A 17,426-nucleotide genomic window follows, 5' to 3' on the forward strand; every position below is an offset into this window, starting at 1 on the left:
AAAATTTAGCAGAACAATAGTGATGGCAACATCCTTGAATGTCAAGGGGCAGTGGTTAGCTTTTTGTTAAACAAGGATTGATTGCCAGGGTGTTGGTTAGCTCAGTTGGGGGTTAGATGGCCGGTTTGTGGTACTTTCACTTTGTACACTGGTTGATGATATCATGAAGGTCACATCTTCTAGACTTTGGTTTTTAATTACACAATATAATCAAGCAGAATCAGCATAGTTTCACGGATAAATTTATTTTAGTTCTTTGAGAAGGTAACGAGCAGGACAGATAAAGGGAATCAGTAGATGTAATGTATTTGGATTTCTAAAAGGTGTTCGATAAGGTACTGCATGTAAGGATACTAAACACAATAGTAGCCCATTGTGTATGAGTAATATATTAACATGGATAGAGGATTGGCTAACTAATAGCTGACAGAGATGTAATAAAGGGGGGGGGGGTATTTTCAATAATTCGTGGAATTAGTGGTGTGCCACAGGGATCAAGCTGTGATTATAATTATTTGCAATATATTTTAATGACTTAGATGAGGAAAGTGAATGTACCATCATCAAGTTAATAGATAAAACAAAAATAGGAGGGAAGGCAAGTGGTGAGGATGACACAAAGAGTTTGTAGAGAGATATAGATAAGTTAAAGAGTGAGCAAAAGCTGACAAATGAATGTGGAATCTCTAGCTTAGGAGTGTGTATGTTCAGGAGCTACTCTCTGGGGAACTGCAATGAATATTATTATAATGAACACTGAGATTTGGTTATTTTGAAATGTATTTTTGCTGCTTACTTCTGGCTATTGTGTTTGTACCAATCTAAATTCTGCATCTACAAAACAAATAGTTTCCTTGTGTTGTGGCTTTAAGTTTAATGGATGATCGGTGGTTTATTGGGAAATATAAAAGGCAATGTTACCGCACAATTGCTTCAACTAATAAATGAGTTAGTGAGAATAAAAAAAAGGACCCTCTTAGCGAGTGTTTAGGAGATTTGTAGCTCAGATTGAGGTTTGAATGTAAGTTTGCTCACTGAGCTTGAAGGTTCATTTTCAGACGTGTTGTCACCATACTACGTAATACCATCAGTGAGCCTCCAGTGAAGCGCTAGTGGTATGGCCCACCTTTTATTTATGTGTTTAAGTTTCCTTAGGTTGGTGATGTCATTTCCTGTGGTGATGTCATTTCCGGCTCTTTTTCTCAGGGGGTGGTAAATGGGTCCAAGTAAATGTGTTTGTTGATGGAGTTCTGGTTGGAGTGCCGTGCTTTGAGGAATTCTCGTGCATGTCTCTGTTTGGCTTGTCTTAGGATGGATGTGTTGTCCCAGTCGAAGTGATGGCCTTCCTCATCTGTATGTAAGGACATTAGTGAGAGCGGGTCATGTCTTTTTGTGGCTAGTTGGTGTTCATGTACCCTGGTGGCTAGTTTTCTGCCTGTACGTCCAATGTAGTGTTTGTTACAGTTCTTGCAAAATATTTTGTAAATGACATTAATTTTGCTTGTTGTCTGTATAGGGTTTTTCAAGTTCATTAGCTGCTGTTTTAGTGTGTTAGTGGGTTTGTGGGTTACCATGATGCCAAGAGGCCTGAGTAGTCTGGCAGTCATTTCCGAGATGTCTTTGATGTAGGGGAGAGTGGCAAGGGTTTCTGGACATGTTTTGTCTGCTTGTTTGGATTTGTTGCTGAGAAATTGGCAGACTGTGTTCATTGGATACCCGTTCTTTTTGAATACACGGTATAGGTGATTTCCCTCTACTCTTCGTAGTTTCTCTGTGCTGCAGTGTGTGGAGGCTTATTGAAATAATGTTCTAATGCAGCCTCGTTTGTGGATGTTGGGATGATTGCTTCTGTAGTTCAATATTTGGTCTGTATGTCTTGTTTTCCTGTACACGCTGGTTTGAAATTCTTCATTGGCTATTCGCTCTATTGTGACATCTAGCAATGGCAGTTTATTATTGTTTTCCTCCTCTTTAGTGAATCTTATGCCAGTAAGGATATTATTGATGGTCTTGAAGATTTCCTCTAATTTGTTTCATTTAGTGATGACAAAGATACCATCCACGTAGCGGTTCCAAAGTTTGGATTGGATGGTTGGCAGAGTCGTTTGTTCGAGTCTCTGCATTACTGTTAAGAACCCTGATATTGGTGATCTCATGGGTGTTCCGTTGGTTTGTCTGTAGGTTTTGTTGTTGAAGGTAAAGTGGGTGGAATGGCATAGGCCTGCTAGCTTGACGACATTGTCCTTGCTGATGAAGTTGGTGGTGTTTGGTATATGTGTCGTTGGTTCTTCTAATAGTGTAGTTAATATTTCCTTGGTCAGGTTGATGGATGCGAACAGGGCTGTTACATCAAAGGAGACCATTATTTCATCCTCTTCTAGCTTGGTGTCTTTGGTCTTCAGGAATTCTTGGGTGGAGTGAATGGAGTGGGGTGAGTCCTCTACTAAGTGTTTTAGTCTTTGGTGTAGCTCCTTAGCCAGTCTGTAAGTTGGTGTTCCTGGTAGTGAGACTATGGGTTTATGGGGGACTTCTGGTTTGTGAATTTTCGATAATCCCTGGAAGTGTGGTGTGTTGGATCCGTCTGGTTTCATTTTTTGGAAGTCGGTCTTATTTATTTCTCCAGATTTCTGAAGTTTTTTGAGTAAACGAAAATAAATTTGAGTAAACAAGTACATCTGAAAACGAACTCAGCAAGCAAACTTACATCCAAAAGGACCCTGTGAAAACAAACAAAAAACAGCCCCTAAAAAGAACATATCTTGTTCTCTGTTTCCATCACCTACAGTATTTTATTTTCCTTTTATATTTTCATTTAGAATTATTATTTTTGGTACTCATTGTGAGATTCAATTTTTTTGGGTGTTTTTGCTGTCTGGATAATACATGGGGTCAGCTTTAAAACAGGAACAAATAAATTGTGTGCAATTGTTTGATAAAGCCATGTTTAAAAAGTATATCATGCTTGTTCTGTGCTCAATGAAGTTTAGAAGGATCAGGGTGGAATTCTTTTTTTGATTAGATTCCCTACAGAGTGGAAACAGGCCATTTGGCCCAACAAGTCCACACCAACCCTCCGAAGAGTAACCCACCCAGACTCATTCCCCTACATTTACCCCTGACTGATGTACCTAACACTACAGGCAATTTAGCATGGCCAATTCACCTGACCTGCGCATCCTTGTGATTAAGGGAGGAATCCGGAGTACCCAGAGGAAACCCATGCAGACATGGGGAGAATCCACACAGTCACCCGGGTCAGGGATCAAACCCGGCTCTCTGGCGCTGTGAGGCAGCCGTGCTTAACCACTGAGCCACCGTGCCGCCCCAAATCTCATTGGAACTTATGAATACTGAGAAGTCTGGATAAAGTGGATGTGGAGAATATGTTTCCACTAGTGGGAGAGGCTAGGACCCAAGGATGCAGTCTCAAACAAAAGGGATGACCCTTTAGAACGGAGATGAGGAGGAGTTTCTTCATCCAGGGGGTGGTTAATCTGTGGAACTCATGGCCGTAGAAGACTGAGGAGGCCAAGTCATTGAGTGCACTTAAGACAGAAATAGCTAGCTCTCTGATTAATAAGAGGTTCATGGGTTACAGGGAGAAGACAAGGGAATGGAATTGAGAAACATATCAGCCATGTTCGAATGGCAGAGCAGACTCAATAGACCAAATGGCCCAATTCTGCTCCTATATATTATGGTTTTATGAAACTTGAGTTCTTGATGAGTTTTATAAAGTGAGGTATTGCATAAAGAATAAAACATGTTTTGCTAAACATTTATAAAATAATTCAACTCCATTGAACACCGATTAGGGAAAATAAATAGTAAAACTTGTGGACTAGGGCAAATGATTTGAAAACATGATGCTCATTTCCAAATATTACTAGCTTTTATGCTATTTTATTCTTCTGGATGTGGTTTCCAATCTTGGGTAGCTGAGGCATGTGAGTTTTAAATGTGGGGGTTGGGGATGGTGTCGATAAGGGGTCCACCAACAGAACCAGGGACCAATGGTTTCTCTCCCTGGACCTGGTCACCACAGGCAACAGTCTCCAATAACCAGCTCCTCCAATGCACCTCCACCACCCTCTCCTGCCCCCACCCAAAAACTCAGAACCTCTGTTTCACAAGAGGCATTATACCCAAAACATTTGATGGAACGGGTGTGTACTGTTTTATGCACCATCCTAGACCCCTCTTTCCTATTTTACTCCACCCCTACCAGCATAAGCTTCTCTTCCTTTCTCCTTCATATATTTGAACAACGATACACATGAGGCCATTCTCTCGGTTGAAGTTTCTCCTGCATCCCATAGGATTTATTCGCTTTATTTAAGATCCCAAGTTTTGGCTTGCCTTATGAGGGGCAAAGCCTCTCTGCTGTGCCCACCTAATCAAATCCCTCAGAACGACCTCTGTCAGATCACCCTTCAGCCTTCTTTATTCAAGAGTCCTCAGCAAATTATTCCTCTTGCTATAAGTGCTGCTCATGTTTCAAACAGAATAGATAATTGAGAGGCCATTAAGGGTAATAGGGGTTGTGAAGTGGGGATGGACAGAAAGTGCAGTTATGGTCACAACCAGGATTGTATTGATTGGTGGGCAAGGCTTAAAGGGACGTCCTCCTGTACCAGGTTCTTATGATCTTGCACCACAGGGTTATCATCTCCCTTTTGGTAGAAGTGAGTCATCTCATCCTTGACAACCTGGAGCTCCACACTGCTTCGGTAATTGTTTAAGTGCGTTTGGCCTGCACTGCTTCAGTAATCGTTTGAGGGGGTCTGACCCACATGAAATGGGCCTACCCCTGATTCAAGTCATGTTGAATTTTAAGTCAAGCACGAGCTGAGAGATCAGGGACACACATTGTTGCTCTTCAGTGACATCATTCACTGTAGATATTCTCAGGAAGGTGAAGTCACCAGTTCCTGAGGATGTCCTCTGTAGCACCGGTGTGCATTCCTACTAAATTACTTACCATACTCAAATGAGTGCTACAGAATATTCAGGCGACTAGTTGGGATTTGGCAAGACACCCACACCAGTGTTCATGACTGTTTTCTCTTTCATACTGATTTCCCTTTGCTGATGGAGATTTTTCCAGCTAATTCCACTATAATCAATGACAGTATTTACTGTGACATGCCACTGACCTGGGCGGAGGTGGAGAGGTGGGTTCTGATTATTCCGTTGGAAATCTGCAGCTCACCAGCTCCAACTGGCTCATGAGTCAGCTACCACTCCACTAGGGGAACACTGATAGAACCACACACACACTCTATCAGCCAGGGGGCAGTAAGGGTAAACAGCACAGAGAGAAAGTGACAAGGATGAATTGCTGGGGAGCAGGAGGGGGAAAACGGACTGAATTATTGAGATAGGATAATGGTACTCTTGCCTATCCAGTCCATCAGGATTTAATATGGATCTCACAGAAATGTATAAAACCCTGATGGGATTGGACAGGCTGGTTGTGGGAAAAATGTTCCCGGGGTTAGGGAAGTCCAGAACTAGGGGCCACAGTCTAAGAATAAGAGGTAAGCCATTCAGGACTGAGATGAGGAAGAATTTCTTCACTCAGAGAGCTGTGAACCTGTGGAATTTTCTACCACGAAAAGCTGTTGGGAGCAGTTCGCTAGATATGTTCAAGAGGGAGCTGAACATGGCCTTTGTTGCCACAGGGATCAAGGAGTATGGAGAGAGAACGGAAGTGGGATAATTGAAATTGCATTAGCCTTGATCATATTGAATGGTGGTGTCGGCTTGACGGGCCAAATGGTCTACTCCAGCACCTATTTTCTATGTTTCTATGTACATAGTAAATAAGAGAACCTTTCCATTTCCATAATGCAAGGGCACAATTGGTGTGTTTTGACAGTTAAGGAATGGTAGAATTTAGCAACCGCGACCAATGGCATTACTCAGTGTCTAGCCTTTCCATGGAACTGTTACTGATGGTGGTGTATTCACTGGTCAAATATGGTAAATCAAAGCCATAGGCTAAAGCTCTGGGGTATGTGGGTTCAAACCCCAGCTCAGCAGTTGCTGGAATTTAAATTCAGTGAATAAACCTCAGTAATGGTGACCTGGAAACTCTCATCAATTGTAGTTCATTGATACCCCTTTTAGGGAAGGAAATCTGCCAAATTTAGCTGGTCTGGCCTACGTGTGACTCCAGATCCACAGCAGAGTAGGTGCTTTTATAAATGATCTCTGTAAAAGACAAATTAGGGAATTCACAATTTGGCCTGGTGAGTGATACTCACACCTGATGAAACAATAAAGAAAACAACTGAAGTGCCTGATTTCATTCCATTAAAACTCCTACCTATCCCTGGCTGAGTTTGCCCTGGATTAGGAAATGTAAGAGGGACAACACAGTGTCAGAAAAGGTAGGAGAACAGTGTTTGCCACACTAAATGTTGAGGATTATTGTGCGTGTCAAAAAGGTCAATTAGTCAATACAAAAGCTGCTACAAATTTAATTCAATAATTTAAAAAAGAAAACCTTAGAAAAGAAATCGCCTGTGTATGATGCAGAAGATGCAGGATCAGTTCATTCCTAAAAGGAAGAAAGATCCCAGGAGGAGACATGGGCGGCCGTGGCTGATGAGGGAAGTAAAGAAACATATAAGGTTAAAAGAGAAAAAGTATAACTTAGCGAAGATAAGCGGGAAAACGGAGGACTGGGAAGCTTTTAAAGAACAACAGAGGATTAGTAAGAAGGAAATACGCAGAGAAAAAATGAGGTACGAAGGTAAACTGGCCAAGAATATAAAGGAGGATAGTAAAAGCTTTTTTAGTTATGTCCAAGGCAAAAAAATGGTTAGGACAAAAATTGGGCCCTTGAAGACAGAAGCAGGGGAATATATTACTGGGAACGAAGAAATGGCAGAGGAATTAAATGGGTACTTCAGATCTGTGTTCACTGGGGAAGACACAAGCAATCTCCCTGAGGTAACAGTGGCTGAAGGACCTGAACTTAAGGGAATTTCTATTTGCCAGGATTTGGTGTTGGAGAGACTGTTAGGTCTGAAGGTTGATAAGTCTCCGGGACCTGATGGCCTGCATCCCAGGGTACTGAAGGAGGTGGCTCGGGAAATCGTGGATGCGCTGGTGATTATTTTCCAGAGTTCAATAGAATCGGGGTTGGTTCCTGAGGATTGGAGGGCGGCTAATGTTGTGCCACTTTTTAAGAAGGGTGGGCGGGAGAAAGCAGGAAATTATAGACCAGTTAGTCTGACCTCAGTGGTGGGAAAGATGCTGGAGTCTATTATAAAGGATGAAATTACGGCACATCTGGATAATAGTAACAGGATAGGACAGAGTCAGCATGGATTTATGAAGGGGAAATCATGCTTGACTAATCTTCTTGAATTTTTTGAGGATGTAACTCGGAAGATGGACGAGGGAGATCCAGTGGATGTAGTGTACCTGGATTTTCAGAAAGCTTTTGATAAAGTCCCACACAAGAGGTTAGTGAGTAAAATTAGGGCGCACGGGATTGGGGGCAAAGTACTAGATTGGATAGAGAATTGGTTGGCTAATAGGAAACAAAGGGTAGTGATTAACGGCTCCATTTCGGAATGGCAGGCAGTGACCAGTGGGGTACCGCAGGGATCCGTGCTGGGACCGCAGCTTTTTACAATATATGTAAATGATATAGAAGATGGTATCAGCAATAACATTAGCAAATTTGCTGATGACACAAAGCTAGGTGGTAGGGTGAAATGTGATGAGGATGTTAGGGGATTACAGGGTGACCTGGACAAGTTAGGTGAGTGGGCAGATGCATGGCAGATGCAGTTTAATGTGGATAAATGTCTGGTTATCCACTTTGGTGGCAAGAACAGGAAGGCAGATTACTACCTCAATGGTATCAAATTAGGTAAAGGGGCTGTTCAGAGAGATCTGGGTGTTCTTGTCCACCAGTCAATGAAGGCAAGCATGCAGGTACAGCAGGTCGTGAAGAAGGCTAATAGCATGCTGGCCTTCATAACAAGAGGGGTTGAGTATAGAAGCAAAGAGGTGCTTCTGCAGCTGTACAGGGCCCTGGTGAGACCACACCTGGAGTACTGTGTACAGTTCTGGTCTCCAAATTTGAGGAAAGACATTCTGGCTATTGAGGGAGTGCAGCGTAGGTTCACGAGGTCAATTCCTGGAATGGCAGGATTGCCTTACACGGAAAGACTGAAGCGACTGGGCTTGTATACCCTTGAGTTTAGAAGACTGAGAGGGGATCTGATTGAAACGTATAGGATTATGAAAGGACTGGACACTCTGGCAGGAGGGAACATATTTCCGTTGATGGGGGAATGCCGAACCAGAGGACACAACTTAAAAATACGGGGTAGACCATTTAGGACAGAGATGAGGAGAAACTACTTCACCCAGAGAGTGGTGGCTGTGTGGAATGCTCTGCCCCAGAGGGCAGTGGAGGCCCAGTCTCTGGATTCATTTAAGAAAGAATTGGATAGAGCTCTTAAAGATAGTGGAGTCAAGGGGTATGGAGATAAGGCTGGAACAGGATACTGATTAGGAATGATCAGCCATGATCATATTGAATGGCGGTGCAGGCTCGAAGGGCAGAATGGCCTACTCCTGCATCTATTGTCTATTGTCTATTGTCTATTGAGATTTCTTCAGCAAACAGAGCACATTTGAGAAAAATCATGGAATTGAAATCACATGTTGTAAAGAAAATGTGCAATAGTAATGGTAAAATACTTTAAATAGAAGAAAGGACAGATTTGTACTTAAATAGCATGACTACAAGATGTCCCAAAGAACTTTCCAACCACTTAATATTTTTGAAACTTAGTCACTGTGTGCTGCTGGAGTTGAAGCACAGCAAACTCCCACAAATAATGTGAAAATGACCACATCACTTGTTATAGTGATAGCGATAGATAAATATTGATCAGGACACCATGGGTAATTCCCCTTCTCTTCAAACTGATGCCAAGAGATGCTTTATGTCCAATTAGAAGAGACAGGCAGGGACTGGGATTAATACTCAGTTTAAAGGCAGCACATCTGACAGCGCAGCAATTCATCAGTTCCTCACTGGGAATATCAGCCTAGATTTATGTACTCAAGTCCTGGAGGAAAACTTTAACCCACTACTTTCCAACTCAGAGGTTAGGATGGTAGCAACTGAACCACAGCTGATGCATTCATTGTTGTTTGTGGAATTTTGTTGTGCACAATTGGCAGGCAAATTTCCCTACATTAACACAGTGAGGACATGAGAAAAGTAATTAAAGTCCTGTGGATCACTTCGGAATGTTCTGTAGTCACTATATGAATGCAAGTTCCTGGATTCTTCTTTCAGTTAAAAGGGTAAAGAGTTTTACTATTAATACATTACATTTCTACTCCCACTGTTACTATGACTGAATCTTCTGATGCTAATCAAACTATAAGTCTCGCACATACACTCTGTCACAACTGGAGATGACCTGGGGGGGGGTGCAGTGAGAGAGGGACTCACTGAGATCCTTGTAGAGGGAAGAGGAGAACTTCTTCAAGGTAGGCATCCTTGCAAGAGGATTCGCAGTAGGTTAAGATCAACTAGGAGAAAGTGAGGACTGCAGATGCTGGAGTACCAGAGTTGAAAAGTGTGGTGCTGGAAAAACACAGCAGGCCAGGCAGCATTCGAGGAGCAGGAGAATCTTCAGGAAGAAGAAGGGCTTATGCCCGAAACATCGATTCTCCTGCTCCTCGGATGCTGCCTGGCCTGCTGTGTTTTTCCAGCACCACATTTTTCAACTCTGGTACTCCAGCATCTGCAGTCCTCACTTTCTCCTACAACTTAACTGGGAACAGTTCACCAATATCCTGGGCAAGAGGTTTGCTCGAGCTCTTCGGGAGGGTTTAAATTAGTTTGGCAGGGGGATGAGAATCGGGGCTATGGATCAGAAGATGGGGTAGCTGGTGAACAGTCAGATAAAGCGTATAGACAGTCTGTGAGGAAGAAGAGACAGTTGATAGGACAAAGTTGCAGTCAGTGTGTTGGGTTGAAGTGTGTCTATTTTAACACAGTTAAAAATCACACAACACCAGGTTATAGTCCAACAGGTTTAATTGGAAGCACTAACTTTCAGAGCGCTGCTCCTTCATCAGGTGATTGGTGAAGGAGCAGCGTTCCGAAGCTAGTGTGCTTCCAATTAAACCTGTTGGACTATAACCTGATGTTGTGTGATTTTTAACTTTGTACACCTCAGTCCAACACCAGCATCTCCAAATCATATTTTAACACAAGAGGTGTCAGGAATAAGTGGATGAATTTAAATCATGGGATCAGTAATTGGAGTTACAATGTTGTGGCCATTACAGAGACTTGTATATCACAGGGGCAGGGATAGTTGTTGGATGTTCTGGGGTTTAGATGTTTCAAAAGGAATAGGGAGGGAAGTAAAAGAGGTGGGGGAGTGGCTTTGCTAATCAGGGATAGTATCACAGAAGCAAAAAGGGAGATCGTCAAGGAGGGTTTGTCTACAAAGTCAGTATGGTTGGAAGTCAGAAACAAGAAAGGAGCAGTCACTTTATTGGGAGTTTTCTACAGGCCCCCTAACAGCAACAGAGACATGGTGGAGCAGACTGGGAGGTCGATTTTGGAAAGGTGCAGAAGTAACAGGGCTGTTGTCATGGGTGACTTCAACTTCCCCAATATCGATTGGAACCTCCTTAATGCAAATAATTTGGATGGAGCAGATTTTGCCAGGTGAGTCCAGGAAGGATTCCTGACTCAATACGTAGATAGGCCGACTAGAGGGGAGGCCATATTGGAAATGATGCTTGGAAATGAACCAGTTTGAGTGTCAGATCTCTTGGCGAGAGAGCATTTTGGTGAAAGTGATCACAACTCCCTAACCTTTACTATAGTCATGAAGAGGGTTAGAAGCAGTTGGTATGGGAAAGTCTTTAATTGGGGCAGGGAAATTACAATGCCATTAGGCAGGATCTGTGGGGCATAAATTGGGAACAGAAATTCTCAGGGAAATGCATGACAGAAATGTGGAGACTATTTTGGGAGCATTTGCTGCGAGGGCTGGATAGATTTATTCCACTGAGGCAAGGAAGGGATGGTAGGTTGAAGGAATCTTGGATGACAAGAGATGTGGAACATCTAGTCAAGAGGAAGAACGAAGCTTACTTAAGCTTGAGGAAGCAAGGATCAGACAGGGCTTTAGAGGGTTACAAGGTAGCCAGGAAGGAACTAAAGAATGGACTTAGGAGATCTAGAAGGTGGCATGAAAAACCTAGGTGGGTAGAGTTAATGAGAACCCTAAGGTGTTCTGCAATTGTGTGAGGAACAAGACAATAGTCAGAGTGAGAGTAGGGCCAATCAGGGATAGTGTAGAGAACTTGTGACTGGAGTTGGAAGAGGTAGAGAGGTCCTTAATGAATACTTTGCTTCAGTATTCACTAGTGAGAGGGACTTTGACATTAGTGAGGACAGCATGAAACAGGTTGATATGCTTGAACAGGTTAATGTTAAGAAGGAGGATGTGCTGGAAATATTGAAAAACATAAGGATAGATAAGTCCCTTGGGTCAGATGGGATATACCCAAGGTTACGCCTTTGGTGATGAGCATTGCATCATCACTGTTACTGGAGTGGTACCAGATGATTGGAGGGTGGCAAATGTTATTCCCTTGTTCAAGAAAGAGAATAGGGATAACCTTGGAAATTATAGACCAATCAGTCTTACATCAGTGGTGGGCAAATTATTGGAGAGGATTCTGAGAGACAGAATTTATGATTATGTGGAAAAGTATAGTTTGATTAGAGATAGTCAGCATGGCTTTGTGAGGGGCAGGTCATGCTTCACAAGCCTTACTGAATTCTTTGAGGATGTGACAAAACCTGTTGATGAAGGTAGAGCAATGGATGTGGTATGTATGGATTTTAGCAAGGTGTTTGATAAGGTTCCCCATGCTAGGCTCAGTCAGAAAGTATGGAGGTATGAGATAAAAGGAAATTTGGCTGTCTGGATACAGAATTGGCTGGCCCACAGAAGACAGAAGATGGTAATAGATGGAAAGCCTGGAGCTTGGTGGACCAGTGGTGTTCTGCAGGGATCGGTTCTGGGACCTCTGCTCTTTGTGAGTTTTATAAATGACTTGGATGTGGACGTGGAAGAGTAGGTTAGTAAGTTTGCTAATGACATGAAGGTTAATGGAGTTGTGGATAGTGTGGAGGGCTGTTGTAGGTAGCAATGGAGTATTGACAGGATGCAGAACTGGGCTGAGAAGTGACAGATGGAGTTCAGACTGGAAAAGTGTGAAGTGATATATTTTAGAAGGTTGAATTTGAATGCAGATTACAGGGTTAAAGGCAGGATTCTTGGCAGTGTGGAGAAACAGAGGGATCTTGGGATCCATGTCCATAGATCCCTCAAAGTTGCCACCCAAGTTGAGACGGTTGTTAGAAGGCATATGGTATGTTGGCTTTCAGTTGCAGGGGGATTGAGTTTATGAGCTGCGAAGTTGTGCTGCAGCTCTATAAAGCCCTGATTAGACCACATTTGCAATATTGTTTTCAGTTCTGGTCACCTCATTATATGAAGGATGTCGAAGCTTTGGAAAAGGTGCAGAGGAGATTTACCAGGATGCTGCCTGTACTGGAGGGCATGTCTTATGAAGAACAGTTGAGGGAGCTGGGGATTTTCTCATTGGAACAAAGAAGGCTGAGAGGTGACTTGATAGAGGTGTAACAGATGATGTGAGGCTTAGATAGAGTGGATAGCCAGAGACATTTTCCCAGGGTGGAAATGGCTTTAACGAGGGGTCATAACTTTAAGGTGATTGGAGGAAGGTTGAGCAGGGATGTCAGAGGCAGGTTCTTTACACAGAGAGTGTTGGCTGCATGGAATGCACTGCCAGCGGTGGTAGTAGAGTCAGATAAATTAGGGACATTTAAGCAACTGTTGAATAGACACATGGAAGATTGTAAAATGAAAGGTATGTATGTTAGTTTGAACTTTAGAGTAGGATAAAAAGTTGGCACAACCTCAAGGGCCGAAGGACCTGTAGTGTGCTGAACTGTTCTATGTTGATTAGTTATGCCCAACTACTCCGCAATTCATCACAAAATGTATGAATGCATAAAGTCCCAGTGAGATCAAATGACCAATTTGCCTGACTGACTGCTGCTCGGGGCCAAAGATATTCACACCACGTTTAATCATGAACAGAAAATAGCTCTATTTAATGTAAACCACTTTATTTTCTCAAATTATTTTATAAATATAAAGTTCTGCCAAGTTACCGCGATGCAATGTAACCTGCAGCCCTTTTAATGCTATATGTACACACTCTATCACGATAAAGATAGAACAGTTTAGCTCACATACTATGGATAGAGAAAAATGTAGACAGGATCAACAAAATTCTGAAGATCTAAAGTCCAGAATACAAGGTAGAAAGTTATTTTCCTCATGGTCCTTTTGATTTTGTTAATAGAGACTTGCTAATCATGCTTATCCTCTGCCAAAGCTGGTACTGTCGAAGGGCTTTTGCCCGAAACGTTGATTTTGAAGCTATTTGGATGCTGCCTGAACTGCTGTGCTCTTCCAGCACCACTAATCCAGAATCTGGTTTCCAGCATCTGCAGTCATTGTTTTTACCACTGTCCAAAACATGTTTGCAAGTGAGATTCCTGTGTGTTCAGTAATTCCAAAATAGGGTGTAGGGTGGTGTAGGTTGTTTGATTGGGTTGTTGATCAGTTAGACCCAAGTCCTTTTTGCTTTAGAATGTTTCTTTTCAGTTTCTTGCTTTTTCAATCTTTTTCCCACATGGAGAAACAGCAAGAGAAAAAGAGATGGATGCTTTCTGTCCGCAGACTCTGGAAGTTTCTCTTCCTCTGCTTTCCTGGAACTTATAGTAGTTTAAACTCCACAGCTCAACCAATCAGAGATCTGTTGTCAGGTAGATTTTTTTTCCTGCATGCACAAGTTTCCCAACTCAATCTTGAATTCTCCTTTCACTACTTCAAAAAGCAACATTGTATCACACTACTTGTACGTAGCATCTGATTTTTAAGTTGCAAAATTCTCCTGACATTTCAGTTGTAGCAGTCCAAACACTATTTCAAGTCAAAGTCCCAAAAATAAAATATGCAGAGTCTTATACATTGGTAGTTTAATAAAATGTCAAGTCCACAAGGCGAGAGCTTTTTTTATGAGTATTTAGTTGAAAATGTGTGTCTGCTTCCACTGTTAACACAACAGTGAAAGTACTACAGTTAGACTTTGCAATGACATCCACCTTAAAGGTTTAATCTGTGACACTTTCGATATAATATGCTGTAATTAGGCCACTTTTGGAATACTGTGTTCAGTTCTGCTCTCCCTGCTATAAGAAGGATAGTGTGCAACTTGAACAGGTTCAGAAAAGATTTACAAAGATGTTGCCAGGGTTGGAGGTTTGAGCTATAGAGAGAGGTTGAATAGGCTGGGGCTATTTCCCATAAGACCATAAGACAAAGGAGTGGGAGTAAGGCCATTCGGCCCATCGAGTCCACTCTGCCATTCAATCATGGCTGATGGGCATTTCAACTCCACTTACCCACATTCTCCCCGTAGCCCTTAATTCCTTGTGACATCAAAAATTTATCAATCTCTGCCTTGAAGGCATTTAGCGTCCCGGCCTCCACTGCACTCCGCGGCAACGAATTCCACAGGCCCACCACTCTCTGGCTGAAGAAATGTCTCCGCATTTCTGTTCTGAATTTACCCCCTCTAATTCTAAGGCTGTGTCCACGGGTCCTAGTCTCCTCGCCTAACAGAAACAATTTCCTAGTGTCCACCCTTTCCAAGCCATGTATTATCTTGTAAGTTTCTATTAGATCTCCTCTTAATCTTCTAAACTCCAATGAATACAATCCCAGGATCCTCAGCCATTCCTCGTATGTTAGACCTACCATTCCAGGGATCATCCATGTGAATCTCCTCTGGACATGCTCCAGTGCCAGTATGTCCTTCCTGAGGTGTGGGGATCAAAACTGGGCACAGTACTCCAAATGGGGCCTAACCAGAGCTTTATAAAGTCTCAGTAGCACAACAGTGCTTTTATATTCCAACCCTCTTGAGATAAATGACAACAATGAATTTGCTTTCTTAATCACGGACTCAACCTGCAAGTTTACCTTGAGAGAATCCTCGATTAGCACTCCCAGATCCCTTTGTACTTTGGCTTTATGAACTTGCTCACCATTTAGAAAGTAGTCCATGCTTGTATTCTTTTTTCCAAAGTGCAAGACCTCGCATTTGCTCACATTGAATTCCATTAGCCATTTCCTGGACCACTCTCCCAAACTGTCTAGATCCTTCTGCAGCCTCCCCACTTCCTCAGTACTACTTGCCTGTCCACCTAACTTTGTATCATTGGCAAACTTCGCTAGAATGCCCCCAAGTCCCTTCATCCAGATCATTAATATATAACGTGAACAGCTGTGGCCCCAACACTGAACCCTGCGGGAAACCACTTGTCACCGGCTGCCATTCCGAAAAAGAACCTTTTACCTCAACTCTCTACCTTCTGTCAGACAGCCAATCCTTAATCCATGCCAGTAGCTCACCTCAAACACCATGGGCCCTCACCTTGCTCAGCAGCCTCCCGTGTGGCACCTTATCAAAGGCCTTTTGGGAGTCTAGATAGACCACATCCACTGGGTTTCCCTGGTCTAACCTACTTGTCACCTCTTCAAAGAATTCTAACAGGTTTGTCAGGCACGACCTCCCCTTACTAAATCCATGTTGACTTGTTCTAATCCAACCCTGCTCTTCCAAGAATTTAGAAACCTCATCCTTAATGATGGATTCTAGAGTTTTACCAACAACTGAGGTTAGGCTAATTGGCCTATAATTTTCCATCTTTTGTCTTGATCCTTTCTTGAACAAGGGGGTTACCACAGCGATCTTCAAATCATTCGGGACTTTCCCTGACTCCAGCGACTTTTGAAAGATCTCAACCAACGCCTCTGCTATTTCCTCAGCCACCTCCCTCAGAACTCTAGGATGTAGCCCATCGGGGCCAGGAGATTTATCAATTTTAAGACCTTTTAGCTTTTCTAGCACTTTCTCTTTTGTAATGGCAACCATACTCAACTCAGCCCCCTAACTCCCTTTAATTGTTGGGATATTACTCATGTCTTCCACTGTGAAGACTGACGCAAAGTACTTATTAAGTTCTCCAGCTATTTCCTTATCTCCCGTCACTAGCCTTCCAGCATCAGTTTGAAGTGGCCCAATGTCTACTTTTGCCTGTCGTTTGTTTCTTATGTATTGAAAGAAACTTTTACTATCATTTCTAGTATTACTGGCTAGCCTACCTTCATATTTGATCCTCTCCTTCCTTATTTCTCTCTTTGTTATCCTCTGTTTGTTTTTGTAGCCTTCCCAATCTTCTGATTTCCCAGTGCTCTTGGCCACTTTATAGGATCTCTCTTTTTCTTTAAAACATTTCCTGACTTCCTTTGTCAGCCATGGCTGTCTAATCCCTCCCTGGATAATCTTTCTTTTCTTGGGGATGAACCTCTGTATAGTGTCCTCAATTATACCCACAAACTCCTGCCATTTTTGCTCTACTGTCTTCCCCGCTAGGCTCTGCTTCCAGTCAATGTACGTCAGTTCCTCTCTCATGCCCTCATAATTACCTTTATTTAACTGTAACACCATTACATCCGATTTTGCCTTCTCTCTTTCAAACTCCAGACTGAACTCTACCATATTATGATCGCTGCTTCCTATGTGTTCCCTTACTTTAAGATTTTTTATAAAGTCTGGTACTCCCCTGGAATATTGGAGGCTTATAGAAGTTTATAAAATCATGAGGGGCATGGATAGGGTGAATAGCCAAAGCCTTGTCCCCAGAGTAGGGGAGATGTTTAGGGTGACAGGGGAAAGATATAAAATAGACCTAAGAAGCAACTTTTTCACGCAGAGGGTGTTGCAAGTATGGAATGAACTGCCAGAGGAAGTGATAGAGGCTGGCAAAATTACAATATTTAAATGGAATCTGGGATGGTATATGAATAGGAAGGGTTTAGAGGGATATGGACCAAATGCTGGGAAATGGGACTAGACTAAATTAGAATATCTGGTTAGCATGGACGAGTTGGACTGAAGGGCCTGTTTCCGTGCTGTACATCTCTATGAGTCTATATGAAGTTCCACAGGTTGTAGAATTGCTATGAAAATACAACCATTCTCTATTGCAGGATATACATGTCCTCAGACCCTTAGTTCTCATGGTGTCAGGCTAGCTTATTAAATAATCATAGCCTACACACCCCAGTGTGGTGTCATAATCTTCATGAGGAACCTTTTGAAAGGTAAGTCCCAAACTGTGCCATTCCCCACCCCCCTACCCCATACTCCCCATCCATGATCTCTCATGTCAAGTTAAGACATTG

This window comes from Chiloscyllium punctatum, chromosome 37 (assembly GCF_047496795.1).
Source record: "Chiloscyllium punctatum isolate Juve2018m chromosome 37, sChiPun1.3, whole genome shotgun sequence".
NCBI lineage: Eukaryota > Metazoa > Chordata > Chondrichthyes > Orectolobiformes > Hemiscylliidae > Chiloscyllium > Chiloscyllium punctatum.